Source organism: Chiloscyllium plagiosum, unplaced genomic scaffold (assembly GCF_037043375.1).
Source record: "Chiloscyllium plagiosum isolate Xiang-an unplaced genomic scaffold, Cpla_swu_hap1 HiC_scaffold_19, whole genome shotgun sequence".
NCBI lineage: Eukaryota > Metazoa > Chordata > Chondrichthyes > Orectolobiformes > Hemiscylliidae > Chiloscyllium > Chiloscyllium plagiosum.
The window spans coordinates 69,826,453-69,848,111 of NW_028270157.1; the positions used below are offsets into that span (position 1 = coordinate 69,826,453).

General features: G+C 40.3%; 1 protein-coding gene across 6 annotated transcripts in view; it reads left to right on the forward strand.

Annotated features, from left to right (window-relative positions):
* The window catches only part of dgki (diacylglycerol kinase, iota), a 254,803-nt gene that overhangs the window by 27,666 nt on the left and 205,478 nt on the right, over positions 1–21,659 (forward strand). The gene's annotated exons all lie outside the window — the stretch shown is intronic.

Below are 21,659 nucleotides of genomic sequence, written 5' to 3' on the forward strand. Positions count from 1 at the left end.
CAGTTGGGGTAAATGGGTCTTTTTCTCATTGGCAAGCTAACGCAATGGAGTACTATTTAAATTTGGAATTTAGAAACAGGATGGCAAAATGGCAGAAGCAGGAGGCTATTCAGTCCAATGACACTATAATGCTATTCAATGTGATCATGGCTGATCCTCTCAACACCATATTCCTGTTTTCTTCCCATACCTGTGGCAGCATTAGCCTTTATGAATTGGTTTCTTAAATATATTAAGTGATTTGGTCTTCACAGCCTTTTGTGAAAAGAATAACACAAGTTTACCACGATATGTGAGAAAACCTTTCCTCAGTCCAAAGCGGTATACTACATAACCTGAGACTGAGAGTCCTCGTTTCCCCCTTTTGAGCCATCCAAAACATAGTGTCTGCGTCCAATCTATTCAAACTTGTCAGAATCTTGACTCTTCCAATGAAATCCCTGCTCATTTATCTTAACTCTAGTAAGTACAGGGTCAGCCAATCCAATTGTTTTCCATTAATTCTCTGCTTTCAGACTATAAGGGACACTGCATCAGTCTTCATAATTTTACATACTTTAGCTCTTACAGTTTGCTTTTATGCTCTTTGCAATTGTGTTCATTTTTCCCCACTTTATTCTCCTTTGCCAAATTCTAAACTGCTTTCAATCCTCAGGCTCACTAATTCTAATCAATTTGTTCAGAAACATTATCATACAGCCAGCGATAGACCCCAGGCTCAAAGGTGGGGACACTGCGAATCTGCCAAAAGAACCCTTAAACTATAACAGTAACCTGAAGGAGAATTCAAAATTGCAGGCAAGCAGCCCTAAATTTTATACAAGATTAATCTTTACCACCAGTTCACAGTTATTCCACTCTACACCAGAATGGCATTAACAAGAGCCATTAGCCTCTCTTATTAATATTACTGGGATTTAGATCACTCTCCAACAGGCATTTACAAAAAAAAGTTAAGCCATTTACTTAATCAGCTGATCCCACCTGCTCTGCAATAAAGGACTTGATTTGCTTGATTAGCCCTATCCCCAAAGTCTTTAAGAGATTTTAAATGTAAAGCAATATCCTTAAGTAAAATGCTAAATTGCCAGCAAGCAGCCCTGGACTTTATACAAAATTAACCCTTAAAATTTAAAACTGTCATCAATTCACAAACTTTCCACTCTGCACCAAAGTACTAGGTTTATAATTGTACAATCCAGTTAACAGCATAGAATAGAGTCCCTAAGCTTTATAAATGCCTGTGAACAAGGTGGGAGTAAAGTTAACTCAGATATTGTGAATCGTGTCAGCCAGAATAAAAATTCTAAACCATGTTGTGGACGAGGGGCTCATTGTCATGATGTTCCGGAAACTTGCAGAGATAACCCAAGCAAGGAAGCAAAATTACCAAGCCATGTTGCTCGCAGAGACAATATGTAATTTCTAAAGCACTGTTGACCACCAGCAGGCATGTGATAATAATACACTGGATATCCTCTACACAGCTTGTGCTATCTTATTGATTTACAGTTTTTTATAAGTCTGAGACCACAGAACAATACTCTGCACTTCTGTATCTCTCACTTCTCTTGTATGTTATTGGTTCCAAAATTATTTTCTCTACACCTCTGATTGATCATCTGCAATTTTACCTGACAAAAGATTTTCATCAGTTTGCTGTTGCCAATGTCTGCCTCACGGTATTAAATTTAGTTAGACCAAAATCTACAATCATGGTTACTGTGTTAACTTTCTCCCTTTCAATTCCATAATTGAATTTGATTGATTCATGATCACAATGAGATAATTCTTCCCTTGGTACACTATTAATTCAGTCTCGTTTATTATTCTCAACAAAATCCATGTATGTCTTAGTAGTTTGACAATATATTGCTCTAAAAAACTATCTTAAATGCATTCAAAAAGTACAGTGGCTTTCTGACTTGGGCTACTCTGCACCTCCCTATCAATATGCAAATTAAAGGTATGCATTAAAGCAAAAAAGCTAAACATCTGCAGATGCTGAAAATCAGAAACAAATTACAGAAGTTGCTGGAATAACTCAGCAGGTCTGTTAGCATTTGTGTAGAGAAAGTAAAGTTAACATTTCGAATCCAGTGACCCTAGTACAGTTCTAAAGAAGGGTCACAATCTGAAAAGTTAACTCTGCTTTCTCTCCACATTTGCTGCCAGAACTGCTGAGTTTTCCTAGCTATTTCTGTTTGTGGTATGCATTGGAGCACCCTGAGTTTACTATAAGTCTTACTGATCTCTGCTATTATTGTCTGCCATTTCATTGCTGCTCCCAGGAAGCCAGTAAACAAATCCCACTACAATTTTAAATCCTCTCATATTCACCTCTCCTAATCTTAGATTCCATCCCTTACAGATAATCTCCCACGCTAATGTAATAATCATATCTTATATCAATAAAATCAGGTCACATCAACAAGGGGAGATAATGGCGTAATAGTAATATCATTGGATGTGTCATTCAGCGGGAGGAGAAAGTGAGGACTGCAGATGCTGGAGATCAGAGCTGAAAATGTGTTGCTGGAACAGCGCAGCAGATCAGGCAGCATCCAGGGAACAGGAGAATCGACGTTTCGGGCATAAGCCCTTCTTCAGGAATCAATCAAGCCCTTCTTCAGGAGAATCGACGTTTCGGGCATAAGCCCTTCCTGAAGAAGGGCTTATGTCCGAAACGTCGATTCTCCTGTTCCCTGGATGCTGCCTGACCTGCTGCGCTGTTCCAGCAACACATTTTCAGCTCTGTGTCATTCAGCGACCCAGGCTAATGCTCTGAGTATATGGATTAAAATCCCTGATAACTCTGGTGACATTTAAGTTCAACTAATAAATCTGTATCATAAAGTTTAGTAATGGTGATCATTGCAGCTGTCATTGAGTTTTATAAAAGGCCTATCTGGTTCACCAATATCTTTAGGGAGCAAAATTGTCTTTACCCAGCCTGGCAAACATGTGACTCCAGACCCATAACAATATACAGAGTAGCTCACTCTTAAATATACCCTCTGAAAAAAAGATAAAATTACCCTCTGAAATGTCCTCGTAAGCCACTCAATCCAAGTGTAAATTAGGGATGACAAAATATTCCTGTAATGCCCACATCCCATGAAAAAATAAAGTATTTTAAAAACATCTTCAAGATTTAATAGTTTTCAGTTGGAGGATCCAGTACTCAGACAAATGATGGGGTGTTCATAATAACGTATATCCGAATATTGTACTGTGATAGTGTGTGCACAATCTCTTGGACAGTATTGCTAGAGTCAACTGTTATGTATGATAGCTTGGAGGTAAATGCATGTTGAAGTGAAAATTTCATAATAAGATATCTTGATGTTGCTTTGTGGATAGTGAAATGATTGCTTGACTAATGCGTTGTGACCGTATACTCAAATTCCACGTGTTGAATCCTGAGGCAGGTATGCATAAATCAGAAAACTATTCAGCATGCCGCATCTGTCTGGGGAAATTGCTTCAAATGATGAAATGTTCATTGTAGGGCTGTGGGAGTTGGATTCATGCTGGGAGTAATTGGAGATTGCCGAGTACCAAGGTATACTAATTATAAGACCCACCTCAATTCTCTAACTTTGTCCGAGCTGTTTATTGTTCTCCAGGCCCTACCCCATCACCCTGCCCAATTTCCAATCCTGATAACCCATTCATCTAACCCATCCACCTGCCAACCCATGCATTCTCTGCCTTCTTGCTCTTTATAGCTCTTATGCCATCAGCCATCCCATGGCTCCTTCTGGCGCCTAAACTAATTGAATGCTTACTAATGCAAAGTCACCGCCTCACCAACTTCCTTGTGTCTTTCACTTTCCACATCAATTCACCTAGCATCAACATTAATAGACCTCAGAAGTCATATAGAGATGAAATAAAATAACAATTTAAATATAAAATGCTGACTTCACTGTATTTTCATTCTTGAAAGTCCATTCAAAACATTTGAACACACTCCCCCAAAATCCTTAATCTCTCATAAAAGCAAACTTTTTATATTCCCAACCCCACATCAAAGACAGCTAATATTTTAATAGCTTCATTGAACTGTGAGTCAAACTATAAACATACAACACCCCACTGTGATAATGACTGGTTATAGAAAGCAGTCAAGCACGTATAATCCTATAATGATAACACTTAGGATTGTGTGAAAAACAGCAATTGAAATTGTTCACATAGATGTTTATTTCAACTCTGATGCAGGCAGGCTTTTATTTGTTTCAATTCTGAAAGAGCTGGCTATTTAAGTAATTTGGCAGCTTGACCGTTTACAGACCTTATCTGCCCTTCAAGAGTATTTATGTCTACTCCAAACATTCGTAACACAGACACTGTGGGATAAAATCCACACTCCAATGAGAATGAGGTCAGTTTGAATTTAGTGCTAAGCTCAAATGGCTCAGCTGAGTTCAGGTTTCTTTCCTATGAGTCACACCATGTCACTATAGCCCTCTGGGAAAAGTTAGGATCTGAAGGAAACAGATCTCGGTCCTGCAATACTTTTAAAAGTTTCAGAGACTTCACAGCTGTGTGAGATTTAGGCCCAATTCAAGTGAATCTCCAACCATCCAGCAATAGTGACATCATCTTACATTGTGAGCAATCAAAGCATTCAGAATATCTTGCAGATCGCAAACTAGGAGGTTAATAAAATTGATGCTCCGTCACTTTTCCATATCATTTTTCAGATTGCAATAAAGATTAAGGCAAACATATGAGGTTAAGGTAGAAGCTGAAATAACAACCATTAAAAAAGGATTGTCATTTTAAAATTATTTGGTACTTTTATTGTAATGTATAAATGTAACAGTCTGCAAACATGAAATTACTTTTTCAGTAGCAATGGGATTGTTCAGCAGTAATTATGGACCTAGTCTTTTTGTCAAAAATTCAGCCTCATTTTAATCTAAAAGGTGTAATTCTTTCCAAGGATTTATGGATATTTTTATATTAACCTGTTCAAAGATCTTATTACACACCTTTGGAGCAGGTGGGAACACAGACATCCTGGCTGATAAAATACTACCAGTACACTATAAGGTTTCTATAGTGAGACTAATGGTGTAAAAGTAGATATTCTTATCAATTCAGAAATTTCTAATTAATTGCAGTTTTCAGGGCCACTTGGTTAACTGCAGCAGAAGTGGGAAAGCCCTGAATTGGCCCTTAATTGGCTACTTAATGGCCTTGATTGGAAACACTGAAAGGTTGACCATGGGTCTTTCCATCCGGAGTATAATCATGTTGAAAGTGGGAAGATGGCAGTTTGGGTATCCCATCACCCTGTCTCATTATCTGCCTTTCTCACCTTCAAGCTTGCCATTTTTGGGTACAGAAGATTTCATGCCAAAATTGAATATGACAGCAGAAAAGACAGGCTCAACTCAAAACACTAACTGTTTCTTTCAACACAAACCTGCTAAACCTGCTAAGTTTCTCCAGCATTTATTCCCAGAATTTGTTGTCATTTTTAGAAGTGTAATAATGGGAAATTCTGATAGTTTCAAGGTTATTAAGACATTAAAATACAAACCATTAAATTTGTAAAAGCTTTTATAGTTGCCCTTGATATCCTTGCAAGCTTCTACATGTATTCCTTTTTGTAGCTCATACCACTTTCATTGTATCACTTCACTGTTCTTTGTATTCCTCTCAGTGCACACAAACTTTACTATTCATTCATTTCTTTTAATTTTACACCTATATTCTCTTCCCTTGTTTCCAAAGTTGATCCATTAAAAATAAAGGAGACCTTGCTCATTGAATACAAATGTTCTCTTCATATTTGTATTCAATCATGTACTTTTTTTGAACATCTCTTACTGTCCATTTGTAGTTTAAACCATTAAGAGTTATTTTAATTTTGCTGTGGCTATTTTTTACCCATTTCCCTAAAGTCAGCCTTAACTGAATTTAAAAACTTGAGTCATGACTTGCCTTTCTCCCTTTCAAACCTACTATTGAAGTCCACTTTTTTTATGGTCACTTGGTCTTTTGGGAACTGGAACCAACCAACAAAAAGTGAATTTTTTAAAAAAGGAGGAATAAATGAGAATGTTGGAGTAAACCAGAAAGCAATATAAAAACAGACAATAAGACCTTTGACATATACATAAAAAGGAAAAGAGTAGCTGAGATAAGCATTGGCTTGAGAGAGAATGTGACTGAGGAATTAATGTAAGGAACAAATGGAAAGGTCTTTGGCAAGTGCTCAAAATACTTGTTCATTCATACTCACCCAGTCCACGCTTACAACCCTTGAAACAGTATGTTCACCATTAGGCGTGATTCTGTTACTGGATATTTGTTAAATAATGAGGAATATGCTGAATATTACACAGGAAACCAATTTAAGATTTTCAATTGGGTTCACAGTGCGATAAATCTCTGCACTCTAGGAGCTGTTATGTATTAGTATACAAGGCCTTCTTTTACATAGGTAAAAGGAATTTGTGCATATATTATACCTTTTTGATGGAAAAGAAAGGGGCCGTGGGCACAGACAATCTCAGCTGCATTCCCATGACAACACCCTGGGAACTGAAATTTATTATTAGCTATTCTTGCTGCATCTTCATGCCAACAATAACATAAACAATCAGCACCCTCTTCTCATGCTACATAAATTGGTGTCCCTCTTTTCCAGTTTATTTCTTGAGTTCTAGTCTTTATGAGTACAAGATACTAGGGATCAGCATCTTGTCTCCTTTATAATGTTTACATTCTGTATTATCAAGGAGTATTTTGTATCTCTCTTCATTGAAGAAGACACCAAAGAGATTCCACGAATAGAGGAAAAACAAGAGCAAAGGAGGTAGAGAAACCTAAAGCAGTATTATCAATAGTGGAAAAAAGGTTTCAGAGAAACTATTGGATCTAAAGGTTGACAAGGTTCCTGCTTCTGATTGTCTGCATCCTAGGCTCTTAAAAAGAAGAGATACTTGATGAATTGTTAGAATCTTCCAAACTACACTAGATTCTGTAATGGTCAGAGATTGAACAACCTCAATTGTAGAATACAATACAGCACAGGAACAGACCTTTCAGCCCACCAAGGCTGCACCAATTCCTAATACTTATTTGGATCCACTACTTAATGCCCAGACGCTGTTCCTATCTTTCTGTTCATCTCCCATTCATGTGCCAGTTAAGATATGCCTTAAACATTGCTAACATGCCTGCTTCTACCACCTCCATTGGCATTGCGTTCCAGGCACCCACCACCCTGTGCATGAAAGATTTTTCCCACACTTCTCCCCCAGACAAACCCCCTCTCACCTTGACACTGTAGTTGACCTTCCCACCCACTATCCACCTCTCACTATCCACCTTAGCAATGCCTCTCATAATTTCATAGACTTCTATCAGGTAGTCTCTAAATCTCCATCTTTCCAGTGAAAACAATCCAAGTTTATCCAACTCTTCCTTATAATGGAAACCTTCCATACGAGGCAACATCCTGGTAAACCTTTTTGGCACTCACTCAAATCATCCATGTTCATCTGGTAGAATCATAGAATCCCTACAGTGTGGAAACAGGCCCTTTGATCCAATAAGTCCATACCAACCCTCCGCAGAGTAACCCGCCCAGACCCCTGACTAATGCACCTAACCTACACTTTCCTGAAAACTACAGGGCAATTCAGTATAGTCAATCCACCCTACCCTTTGGACTGTGCGAGGAAACCAGTGCACCCGGAGGAAACCCATGCAGACACTGGGAGAATGTACAAACTCAACACAGACAGTTGCCTGAGGTGGGAATCGAGCCTGGGTCCCTGGCGCCGTGAGGAAACAGTGCTAACCACTGAGCCACTGTGCTGGCCCAATATTATATGCTGTTCTGGCAACCAAAACAGCATGCAATGTTCTAACTGTGGCTTAACTAAAGCTTTATACAGCTGTAATATAACTTGACAACTTTTGTATTCTATGCCCCAGCCGATAAAGTTGATGTATGCCTTCTTTATCATTTTATCCACTTTTGTTGTCACTTTCAGGAATCTGTGGACCTGTATGCCCAGATTCTTCTATATGTGAATGTTCCTAAGGGTCTCTATTTAATTAGCTGAAAATGTGTTGCTGGAAAAGCGCAGCAGGTCAGGCAGCATCCACGGAACAGGAGAATCGACGTTTCGGGCATAAGCCCTTCTTCAGGAATCCTTGGATGCTGCCTGACCTACTGCGCTTTTCCAGCAACACATTTTCAGCTCTGATCTCCAGCATCTGCAGCCCTCACTTTCTCCTCTTTATTTAAGTAATAAGGAAGACAAAATGCATGGAGCTATAGACCGGTTAGCCTAATGTCTGTCATTTGGAAAATGCTAATAATAATTATTAGGAAGAATGAGTAGGTTACGTTGCCCTTTGACATTGCTGCAACATTCAGTCAGATGATGATTGGCATATCAGAATGGAGCTAAGAATGCAACTTTGTGTACCCCATTATGACAGAAATAGCAGAACTTTTAGAAAATACTAATGCACTCAAATCAAGTCAGCGTGGTTCTGTAGAAATGAATACATGTTCAACAAATTTATTAGAGTACATTGAGGATGTAACTAGGAGGGTAGATAATGAGGAACCAGTAGATGGATTCTACTTGGTATTCCAAAAGGCATTAGATAAGGTGACTCAAAAGATAACAACACAAGACAGCATTTATGGTATTGGGGGAGGGGTGATATATTAGTGTGGAGAGAGGATTGGTTAATTTTTTTAAAAAATGATATAAATGGAAAACTGAAAACTGAAAAAAATGCAAATGCTGAAAATCAGAAATAAAAACAAAACCAGAAATTGCTGGAAAACCGAACTTCAGTTCTGAAGAAGGGTCACTGGACCCAAAATGTTAACTCTGATTTCTCTCCGCAGATGCTGCCAGACCTGCTGAGTTTTTCCATTGATATAAATGGGTCAATTTGAGGTTGACAAACTGTAACTAGTGGACTGCAATATGGATTGTTGCAGGGGACTCAACTATTTATAATGTATATTGTTGATTTAAATTAAACAACAGTTGTTTTGTAATAAATTTGCTGATGATACAAATATTTTGGTGTGACTAGGTAAAACTTTGGCAGATGGAGTCTAACATGGAAAATGTGAGGTTGTCATGTTAGGTTGGAAAAATAGGAAATCAGATATTATTTAAATAGAGAGAGACTGCAGAATACTATGTTAAGATGGGAGCTGGGTGTCTTTCTACATGAATCATAAAAAGTTAGCATGCGGAGGAGGTAGTGTTGACCTGATAATGTCACTGAATTAGAAATCCAGAACCACAGACTAATGTTCTGGTGACCTGGACATGGTGAAATGTAGAGGATAAATGTGGTAAATATGAATTGAAAAGCTGGTCTAATGGTGACCATGTAACCACTAACGACTGCTGTAAAAACCACCTGGTTCGGTAATGTCCTTTACGGAAGCCATGATGTGAAGGTGTCAGTGTTGGACTGAGGTGGACAAAGTCAAAAATCACACAACACAGAGTTATAGTTCAAAAGGTTTATTTGAAACTGCAAGCTTTCTGAGCCTCTGCTCCTTCCTCAGGCAGTTAGTGAGACATTGGACGTAGGATTTATAAGTAAAAGATCAAAGGGTCATAAAACTTGTGGGAATGTATTGAACAAACCTAGATGGCTATTAAATCTTTAATCAGTTAGTTTAGAGATGCAGGTTTCGATTGATTAATTTCTTTTAAGTCACTATCCCAGGGTTACTTCAAGTTTTATCAGAATAAGGGTGACACCTCAGGTCAGACAATGCATTTTAGGTTGAGGTCATGTTTCAAGTCTGTTTGTATCTCAGCCTGGAGCCAGACTGGTTTTATTTCCAAAGTAGAAACTTATAAAATGCTACAATGACTAACTGTTTGCAGATGGTATGCATTTTGAACAAAATAGAATGTATCTGCAACTACAAATCTGCAAATGCAAATTCACCCCATACATTTATATGTGTGTGTGTATGAGGGAGAGAGTGGAAGACAGTGTGGATGTGTGTGTCAGCGTGTTCTTGAGAGAGTGTGTGTGCGCGCACTTGAGAGGGAGAATGTGTCAGTTTGAGGGAGTATATGTGTCTGAGAGCATATATGTATGAGTGTGAGGGAGTTTACGTGTGTGAGAGCATGTGTGTGCGTGCGAGCGCTTGAGAGAGAGTGTGCATGAGTGTGAGGGAATATATGCCTGTGAGAGAGTGTGAGTGCAAATGTGTATGTATGAGAGGATGTCTGTGTGAGTGTGTATGTGTGTTGTGTGAGAGAGTGTGTGTGTGAATGTAAAGTGTGGTGGGGTCAACTGTAGTGTGACATGGATCCAAGAGGCCATCCTCATGGGTACTGAACATGGCTGTCAGCCTCTGCTTGGCAACTCTGTGTTGTTGCATGTCCCAAAGTCCTCCTTGAAGGACGTTTACCTGAGGATCTGAGGCTGAATGTCCTTGTATGCTGAAGTGTTCCTCCACTGGGAGGGAACATCCCTGCTGGCGATTGTTGCACTGTGTCCATTCACCTGTTGTCATGGCGCCTGCTTGGTTTCACCAATATACCTTACCTCGGAGCATCCTTGCCTGCAGTGTATGAGATAGACAAGATTGGCCGAATCACTTAAGTACCTGCTGTGCCTGTGATGGGTGGTGTCCCCACGTGTAATGGTAAAATCCATGTCTATGCTTTCATATGACTTGCAGTGGTTGCCATGATGTTGTGGTCATTGTTGTCCTGAAGGCTGTTAGTTTGCTGCGAACAATGGTCTGCTTAAGGTTTGGCGGTTGTTTGAAGGTTAGAAATGGAGGTGTAAGGAAGATCCTGGCAAGATGCCCATCCTCATTGATAACGTATTGCAGACTGTGAAGAACGTGGCACAGTCCCTCTGCTCCCGGGAAGTACTGGATGATGAAGGGTATCCCATCAATCTTTTCGGGTGTCTGTCTTCGAGGAGGTAATTATGGTATTTCGCTGTAGCACGTCAGAACTGGCAATCAATGAGTTGAGCATTGTATCCTGTCCTTATGAGGGCGTCCCTCAACACCTTCAGGTGTTTGTCGCATTTCTCCTCATCCGAGCAGATACTGTGTACACATAGGGATTGTCTGTAGGGAATGGCTGTTTTAATATGCTTAGGATAGAAGCTCAAGCAGTGTAGCATCGGAAGGTTACCGTGGGCTTATGGTAGAGTGAGATACTGAGGTGTCTGTCCTTGATGGAGATGCAAGTGTCCAAGAATGAGACAGATACTAAAGTGTAGTCCATAGTAAGTCTGATGGTGGGATGAAACTTGTTGATGTCACTATGTAGTTGCTTCAGTGATTCCTAGCCAGGCGTCCAAAGGAAGAAAATGCCGTCAATATATCTGGCGTAAAGCGTTGGTCGGTGCAGCAAAGGACTCTTATTTGAAATTGTGTATGACAATGTTGGCATATTGGGGTGCAAATTTGGTCCCCATGGCTGTTCTATGTGTCTCGATAAAGAACTGGTATTCAAAGGTGAAGATATTGTGATCAAGGATGAAGCAGTTGAGTTGTAGGATGGTGCCCGGAGTGGGGCAGTAACTTAAAAGAAATACTGGGATTTACAAATTAATCAATCAAAACCTGCACCTCCATTCTAACTGATTAAAGACTTAATAGCCATCTAGGTTTGTTCAATATATTTGCATAAGTTGTATGACCCTTTGATCTTTTATTTATAAATTCTGTGCCTGAAGTATTCTGTTTCACTAGCTACTTGAGGAAGGAGCGGAGGCTCTGAAAGCTTGCAGTTTCAAATAAACCTGTTGGACTATAACCCAGTATTTTGTCCTTTACGGAAGGAAATCTGCCATCCTTACCTGGTTTGGCTTACATGTGACTACAGACCCACAGCAATGTGGTTGATGCTTAACTGCTTCCTGGGCAACTAGGGATGGGCAATAAATATTGGCCTGGCTAGCAAAGCCAATATTGTATAAACAATTAAAAATAACAAAAAAGTACAACTGGTAATTAGGAAGGCGTGTAGGAATGTAGGCTTTTAGGAATGTAGGCTTTTAATACAAGGGAGATGACATATAAAGTAGGAAAGTCTTCTTCCAAATATAAAGTGGATTGAACCAACACTTAAAGTACTGTGTACAGTTTTGGTCATAGAGTCATAGAGATAGTACAGCACAGAAATAGACCCTTCAGTCCAACTTGTCCATGCTGACCAGATATCATACATTAATCTAGACCCATTTACTAGCACTTGGCCCATATCCCTCCAAACCCTTCCTATTCATACCCCCAATCAGATGCCTTTCAAATGGTGTAATTGTACCAGGCTCCACCACTTCCTCTGGCAGCTCATTCCATACGTGCGCCACCCTTTGCGTGAAAACGTTGCCCCTTAGATTCCTTTTCGATCTTCTCCCCCCCCTCCTCATCCTAAACCGATGCTCTCCAATTCTGGACTCCCCCAACCCAGGGAAAAGACCTTGTCTATTTATCCTATCCATGCCCCTCATAGTTTTAATAAACTTCTATAAGGTTAACTCTCAATCTCGGACGTTCCAGGGAAAACACCCCCAGCCTATTCAGCCTCTCCCTATATCTCAAACCCTCCAACCCTGGCAACATCCCTGTAAATCTTTTCTGAACCCTTTCAAGTTTCACAACATCCTTCCTACAGAAGGGACACAAGAATTGCACATAATATTCCAAAAGTGGCCTAACTAATGTCCTATACAGCCACAACATGACCTCCCAAATCCCATACTCAATGCTCTGACCAATAAAGGAAAGCATACTAAATGCCTTCTTCACTAGCCTATCTACTTGAGACTCCACTTTCAAGGAACTATGAACCTGCACTCCAAGGTGTCTTTGTTCAGTAACATTCCATAGGACCTTACCATTAAGTGTGTAAGTCCTGCCCTGATTTGCCTTTCCAAAATGCGGCACCTCACATTTATCTAAATTAAATTCCATCTGCCACTCTTTGGCCTTGGCCCATCTGATCAAGATCCTCTTGTACTCTTGTAACCTTCTTCGCTGTCCACTACACCTCCAATTTTGGTATCACCTGCAAAATTACTAACTATACCTCCTATGTTCACATTCAAATCATTTATATCTTACTTCTGGAAAGATTTATTGGTTACTTCAGGGCCATATTCTATATCTGCCTTTACTTTATTTGTGGCAGAGGATGTCAGAGATACCCAACTTTTACCAGACAAGCCACTGTCAGAGAAGAAGCTTAAACCCTTTAGTAGCTCCCCTGGGCCCATGAGAACCAACCCTCAGACCGGATCAGACCAGCCTTTTAACCCTCCACCCTTTTAACCCTCCACCTTTTAACCTTGCTCCATAATCTCTTACACTCCTTTCACTGAGCTTTCTCCGCTAGGCCTGTCGATTTGCATTTAGCTTGAAGTCCAGTCTCCATGGTTTTTCTTCCATGGAGATTGATCGCAGTTCCAGCAGTGGCTACCACTCAATCCTGGCACTGCTAGGGCTACACAGCTGCCATTGTGGGCGAGGGGGGCTGGCATCATGGTTATGTCACTGACTAGTAATCCAGAACGCCCAGACTAATGTTTGGAGGATGTGTATTCAAATCCTACTGTGGCAGATGATGAAATTTGAATTTAAGAAAAACAACTGGAATAAGAAGTTAGCCCAGTGGTGACCATGTAACCATTACGCCACAGCAATGTGGTGCTGCTTTCTGGATAATTAGGGATGTGACACTCACATCCTGTGAACATAACAAAAAAAAGAGACCAAAAGAGAAAATGCTGGAAAATCTCAGCAGGTCTGGCAGCATCTGTAAGTAGAGAAAAGAGCTGACGTTTCGAGTCTAACTGACCCTTCGTCAAAGCTGAGGCTCAGAATCAATATGACCTGCTGATCCAGTGTGGTCCAGTTGACTTCTGAGTCCATGAGCTTAATTGGATTGTAGAAAACGCATCATATAGACACTATAGAAAATAGGAGCAGAGGAGCAGAAGTAGACTGATCATCTGACTCAGTACCCTGTTCCCACTTTCACCACTTTGATCCTTTTAGCCCTAAGAACTGTGTCTAAAACCAAGTTCTGTGACAGAGAATTCCTTACGTTCATCACTCTTTGGTTGAAGATACCTCTCCTCATCTCAGTCCTAAAATCTAACCCACATCTTTAGACTGTAACCCCTGGTTCTGGACTCCCTGGTCATTGGGAACTGAATTCTTGCATGTACCCTGTCTAGTCCTATTAGAATTTTATAGGTTTATATGAGATCCCCCTCAATTTTCTTAACTGCAGCAAATATAATCTCCTTGTAAAATCCAGAGTATCTACTAACTTACCTCTAGGTTATATCCCTTCTTCCTCATATTAGTGTCTTTTCTCAATATTGCAAATCCAGCTTTTCTGATCCCTCTTTTCCTACTTACGCACAGGAATATTTATCTTTTAGCTATGCAATTTGTCTCAAGGCCTCAGTGATGCCAAATATGTTGAGCTAAATTTTTCACATTTGATTCACCTACTTTATGCCTGTACTACATACTTTTATGTGTACAACTGTTAACCATAAGATCATAAGACACAGGAGCAGAAATTGGGCTATTCAGTCAATCGAACTTGCTCCGCCATTCAACCATGGCTGATAAGTTTCTCATCCCCATCCTCCCACTTTCTCCTCTTGATAACCCTTGATACTCAAGAACCAATCTATCTCAGTCTTAATTATACTCAGTGACCTGGCCTCCACATCCTTCTGTGGCAATGAATTCCATTGATTCACCACTGGCTGAAGAAGTTTCTCCTCATCTCCATTCTAAAAGGTTTTTCCTTTACACTTAAGGCTATGCCCGCAAGTCCTAGTCTCTCCTCCCAATGGAAACATCTTCCCAACATCTAATCTCTCCAGGCCATTCAGTATTCTGTATGATTCAATTAGATCCCCCCTCGTCCTTCTAAACTCCATCGAGAATAGACCCAGAATGATCAAATGATCCTCATATGTTAAGTATAGACCCAGAGTCCCAGAAATAGACTTTGCCTGCCTTTGAAAGAGCCCTCTGAGGCACAGTGGTAAATTGCATTATTTTAATCATGTCTGGCATGTTTTAATTAGTTAATTTTTTATTTCCTTAATTTGTTTTGAATTTTGAAGTATTCATATTATTTGTTACTGTTAACATTGCATTTTAAAATCTATTCCTTTCATGGGATGTAGATGCCACTCCCAAGACCAGTATTTGTTGCCAATTCCTAATTGCTGTTGATCTGAGTGGTTTCTGAGGCCATTTCAGGAAGCAGTTAAAAATGAACCACATTGCTTTCGGTCTGGAATCACATGTAGACCAAATCAGGTAAGGATGGCAGATTGCCTTCCATAAAGAATGTTAGTGAACCAACCAGGTTTTTATAACAATTGGTGATAGTTGTAGGAGTCACAATTATTGACATCATAGATTGGTTCAGTGAATTTAAATTCCACCATTGCTGTGGTGGGTTTAGAACCTGGGTCACTAGTGACACAGTATCACAACACCACCACCCCTGCAGGTTTTGTTTGTTCTTATCTTATTGTTTTCAGTTCTTTAAGCTTTATTTTTAACTTCTCTCTAAGCCTGCCACCCTATTCATTGGTATAACTTGCATTTAACAATGTGCAATGGGGAAGTTAGGATGTTTAGTTTTATATGTTGGGGATATTTGCATGTCGCTGTGTGATAATTGAATTTGGGAGTACTTGAATATTGCAGTGTTTGACACTTATGAGAGCATTCAAAGAAGAAAGAGGAGCCGGAGTAGGCCATACTGGCTCCTTGAACAGCATTGTCATTCAATGTGATTATGATTGACCTTCTATGACAACTCCACTTTCCAGTCCTATTCCCAGAGCCCTTGATTCCCTTAATGCCTGAAAAATCTACTGACCGCTATCTTGATTATACTCAATAATGAACAGAGCATCCACAACCACATGGAGCTCAGAATTCCACTCTCAAACCCCTGAGTGAAAACAATTCTCTTCTTCTCAGTCTGAAATAGCCAATATCTCATTCAGAGGCTATGGTTCCCAGCCTGAGGGGAGACTGCCCCTCAGAATCTACTCCATTGAACCTGCTAAGAATTCCATACATTTCAATTAGATCATTCTCTTCTAAACTCCAGAGTTTCCACAATGAACAAATCCTCACATTTTACGTATCGATCTAAGATTTGTTTCAGATCTTTTAAAGCAAGCTTGCTCCTACTTGGATAAGGAAGCTTACCACAGTACTCCAGGTGTAGTCTTTAATAAAACTCTACATCATGCTTGCAAAACTTTCTTACTGTTGTACTTCCACCCCCTTTCAACAGTGTAAAATGCTATTTGCCCTACTAATCTCTTGCTTTGTCTGCCGGTGCTCTGAAAAGGATCAGAACTGTTGGAAGAATTTGGTTTGATTAATTTGTCTAACAGCTCATCCCTGGGGCAGCGACAATTGAGCTTCAGAATTCCTTGAATTTCACAGCTATTTGTGTGACGCCACTAATAGCTACTTACATGGTGTGTGAAATATGCCAGTCTGTCCCTTAGCCCTCCATCTGTCAGCAACCCTGCCATTGACACCTCAAGTGAGAAAAAGCCAACATATTAATTTATTCTTAATATCATTAAAAATTAGGATAATCCATGCTGTGATCTGTTAATGCTCCTTTCTCGTGAGATTTTTGCAAGTTACAGGAACTGCCAAAGAGAGAATATTCACCAATTCTGATCAAATATTTTACAATGAAGTTCAGGCATTGCGTTGAAGAGTTAGAAAATCCCAGCTGGAAATGCCAAGTTGTTCCAAAAAGGCATTTTCCTGATCTCTGGACTGTTGGGGATAACATTTCAATTATCAATTCCTACAGTATTTATTTCAAATAGCTAAATAGAAATGAGACAAAGACATTATCATGGGAACATCGAGGGAAATAAGGTTGACAGCTTGATTAAAATTCTTTTGTCAGTGTAACTGGTTGGCTTAGCATTTGTTGCCCATCCCTAAATGCTCTTGTGAAGGTGGTGATGAGCTACATTCTTGAACCACTTCAGTGCATGAAGGTTAGGCACACACACTGTTAGGGAAGGAATTCCAGATTATGACCCAGTCACATGTAGGCCAGAGTTAAAAATCACACAACACCAGGTTATAATCCAACAGGTTTAAATGGAAGCACACTAGCTTTCGGAGCGATGCTCTTTCATCAGGTGATTGTCACCTGATGAAGGAGCGTCGCTCCGAAAGTTAGTGTGCTTCCAATTAAACCTATTGGATTATAACCTGGTGTGGTGTGATTTTTAACTTTGTACACCCCAGTCCAACACCGGCATCTCCGAATCATGACATGTAGGCCAGACTTGGACCTAAGGACAATAACCAGAGACTTTTCCCCAGGGCAGGATTGACTGGCACAAGGGGTCATAGTTTTAAGATATTAGGAGGAAGGTATAGAGGAGACATCAGAGGTAGGTTCTTTACGCAGAGAGATGTGAATACATAGAATGTGTTGCCAGCAGTGGTGGTGGAAGCAGAGATATTAGGGACATTTAAGCGACTGCTGGACATGCACATGGGCAACAGTGAATTGAAGGCTGTGTAGGTTAGGTTATTTTATTTTAGATTAGGAATAATCCTTGAACAACATTGTGGGCCGAAGGGCCTGTTCTGTGCTGTACTTTTTTATGTTCTATGTTCTGTAAACCATCAATGGACCAGACAGATCTTTACCAGAATCAATACTAATCTGAGTAAGGATGATCATGAAGCTATTGTTCATTCCTTGACTTTATTCATTGAATTTAAACTGCACCAGTTGCTCTGATGGGATTTGAACCCATGTTCCTAAAGCCTTAGCCTCTGAATTAACTGATGTTCCCATTAGGTCACCATATTCCCCTGAAGATGCGGAAAACCAGCTGTTCAAAGGCTGGTAACAGCTGGATTGAGGTTTGAATGAGGTACATGAGAAGCCTGGCAAAAAGTCTAGGAGGATACATGAAAAGGCAGTAAACAGCTATACAGACACTGAGAGTGATGCAGCTTGGTGGCTGGATATATGTTATACAGAAGCAGGCTGTGGTTTCTGGACATGGAAAGAGCTTAGGAATGATCAGGAGAGACCTGATAATGAAACTAGTGAGGCAGCAAGGGTGGAAGGAATATCAGAGTATGATCATCATATAGCATAACTGCTGACAGCAACTAACATTCAAGCCACTCATGTGCCAGGCAATGACCACCTCCATAAAGAGAAAATCTCCTCCTGACATTCAATAGCATTACTATCATGGAATTCCCAAACATCTTCATCCTGGGAGTTATCAATGACCAGGTCCTGAACTGAGCTAATCATATAAATATAGTGACGATAAAAGCAAGCCAGAAATTACAAAAAACTCCTCAAACATCTGCCTTAAGAGCACTTTGAGTGTACCAATACCCCAAGAACAACAGTGGTTCAAGAAGGCAGCTAATTACTACCTTCTCAAGGGCAATTAGTGATGGGTAATAAATGGTGGCCTAACCAGTTATGTCCATATCCGTCTGAAAGAATTAAAGAAAACAGAACAGTACACATCTCCATACTTGGTCTGACTGTAGCACACAGATGATCTGTACTGCAGAGCAAACCCAATGTTGGGACAAATACTCAAAAGAAGCTCTTTTCATTCTGGCCAGCTCCCTCTGGTTAATTTAAGATTCATGTTGACCAGTTCCATCTGGTTAATTCACAGTTCACACTGTCTAGCTTCATGGGAAACCCTGATGAAGGGCTTATGCCCGAAACGTTGATTCTCCTGCTCCTTTGATGCTGCCTGATCTGCTGTACTTTTCGAGCATCACACTCTTGACTCTGATCTACACTATTTTCAGTCTTAGCTTTCTCCTCCCTGATGCTTTGAATGCCTAAATATTAGCTGACTTCTTTAACCCATTATAGTGTGTGTTCCCATAGTAACAAAGATACTTCCTTGTTTATTTTGGCATTTACTTCCCTCACTGCTAGCCTCTGTGTATAATGTATGTTTGTGGTGTTTCTCCAAGTACTGCCCCTGTCATAGAACAGCCTGAATAATGAAAGCTTGAGGCTATTCTGTAACAGAGGGCCTAACAGCTGAATCTGATCTACAGTCAGCTTTAGTATTGTGTTTAACCCCAAGAAGGGTATCTGTCTTCAATATGTCTGTATGCCTTCGACTCCATAACATTGTTGGATTCTGTCCAAACACATCTCATCTGCTGCTGAAGCCCTCATCCATGTCTTCGTTACTTCCAAATATGACAATTCCATTGTACTCCTGGCTGACATTACATTTTCTGTGCTCCATGAACTCAAGCTTGTTCTAAACCTTACTGCCTATGCACAAACGTACATCACAGTACATGTACATGAGCTTCTGATATTGGCTTTCTGTTTCACAAACTGAAATATAAAATTCTCATCCTTTATGTCAAATCCCTTCATAGTCTTGGCCCCAGCAATTCTCTTACCTCCTCCAGCTTCATTTTTTGGATTAGTGCTGCTGGAAGAGCACAGCTTCAACCTACCTACAAGCTTCCATGTCCAACATTACCCACAGATTGGTATCTTGTTTTTTTCATTTATTCTGTCGTGGGATATGAGCACCCACTTGGCAAGATCTGCATTTGCTGTCATCCCCATTGCCCTTGAACTGAATGACTTGCTCGACTATTTCAGAGGACAGTCAAGAGTCAACCACATTGCTGTGCATTTGGAGTCACTTTTAGGCCAGACAGGCAAGGATGCAGATTTCCTTTCCTAAAGAATATTGTGAACCAGACAGGCTTTTAACAAGCATTGATGAGAGGTTCATTGTCACTATCAGCAAGACTAGCTTTCAATTTCAAAGTTATTTATTGTTCATCAACTGTCAAAAGCACCAGTTAACACCAGTATCCCACAGCATTGGCTTGGACCTCTGGATTATTAGTCGTGGAGTTATAGGGCTGTACAGCATGGAACAGCACAGACCCTTTGGTCCAACTCGCCCATGCTGACCAGATATCCTAAAATAATCTAATCCCATTTGCCAGCACTTGGCCCATACCCCTCTTAAACTCTTCCCATTCATATACCCATCCAGATGTCTTTTCAATGCTGCAATTGTACCAGCCTCCACCACTTCCTCTGGCAGCTCATTTCATACCTGCTTCAGTCTCTGCATGAAAAAGTTGCCCTTTAGGTCCCTTTTATATCTTTTCCCTCTCACCCTAAACCTATGCCATCTAGTTCTGGACTCACCCACCCCAGGAAAAGACTTTGTCTATTTATACTATCCATGCCCTTCATGATTTTGTAAACCTCTATAACGTCACCCCTCAGCCTCCAACACTCCAGGGAAAACAGCCCCATCCTATCATACCTCCCCCTATAGCTCAAATCCTCCAACCTGGCAACATTCTTATAAATCTTTTCTGAATCCTTTCAAGTTTCATAACATCCTTCCGATAGGCCACATACCAGAATTGCACATAATATTCCAAAGTGGCCTAAACAACGTCCTATATAGCCGCAACATGACCTCACAACTCCTGTAGTCAATCTTCTGACCAATAAAGGAAAGAATACCAAATGCCTTTTTCACTATCCTATCTAGGAGAAAGTGAGGACTACAGATGCTCCTGCTCCTTGGATGCTGCCTGGCCTGCTGTGCTTTTCCAGCACCACATTTTTCAACTCACTATCCTATCTACCTGCAACTCTAATTTTAAAGAACTATGAAATTTTGGTGTCATCCACAAACCTACCAACACCAGCTGTGACAACTGGGAATGGTTCACTAACACCAGAGGACAAACTTGATGATGGCATAAAATGTTTTGGTCTTGTTAAAGTGGTGGGGCAGCACTCTGCTCTCCAACTGAGGTGTTAAGGAACTCTTCCCTGGTCTTCCTCCTCTTCTTCTGGTCTATCTTCCACCTGCCTAATGAGGACTACTGATCAAGACTGAAGATGTCAAACTTGTAATCTAATTCCCAGTCTCTGTAATCTCCAAAGCACCATCTCCATTGCAATAGCTCAGTTTCGCAAGTTAGTCGCCTCTTGTACATCCCTGATTTTAAGCACTCCACACTTAGGGTTCTTGTCCCTTCAGCTGCCAAAGCCATAAGTGTTAGAATTTCTTTTATGAACCTCTCTGTCTCTCTCTACTTCTCTTTCCTCCTTGAAGCTAACCCCTGCAACTGACCTCTTAACTAGCGATTCTTGAGAAGATTTGTAGCTCAGATTGATGAAAAGTCTATAAGTTAGCTTCTTAAGGAACCAAGACCTATAAATAGAGAGGTGGGGCATACCACCAGTGCTTCACCAGAGACTCTCACTGATGATGTTACGAATGGTAATGAAACGTCTGAAAACAAACTTTCAAACTTACAGACTGACCTCTGAACTGTTTGATGAATTTTGGCCATTGGCCCCAATTCTTTAAGAATGCATATTGCTGTCAAGGTTTGTTTATTAACCAATCCTGATAAGTCCTTCACACATTTTACTACATGAAAGCAGCAACATAAATCAAAATTGTTGTTGTTAAACAAAAGCTCATTATAACTACACCTGCAGAAATCAAAACTTTACATTGACTTGTGAAAGTTCCTCGAGGTTTGTATAGGTCCATCA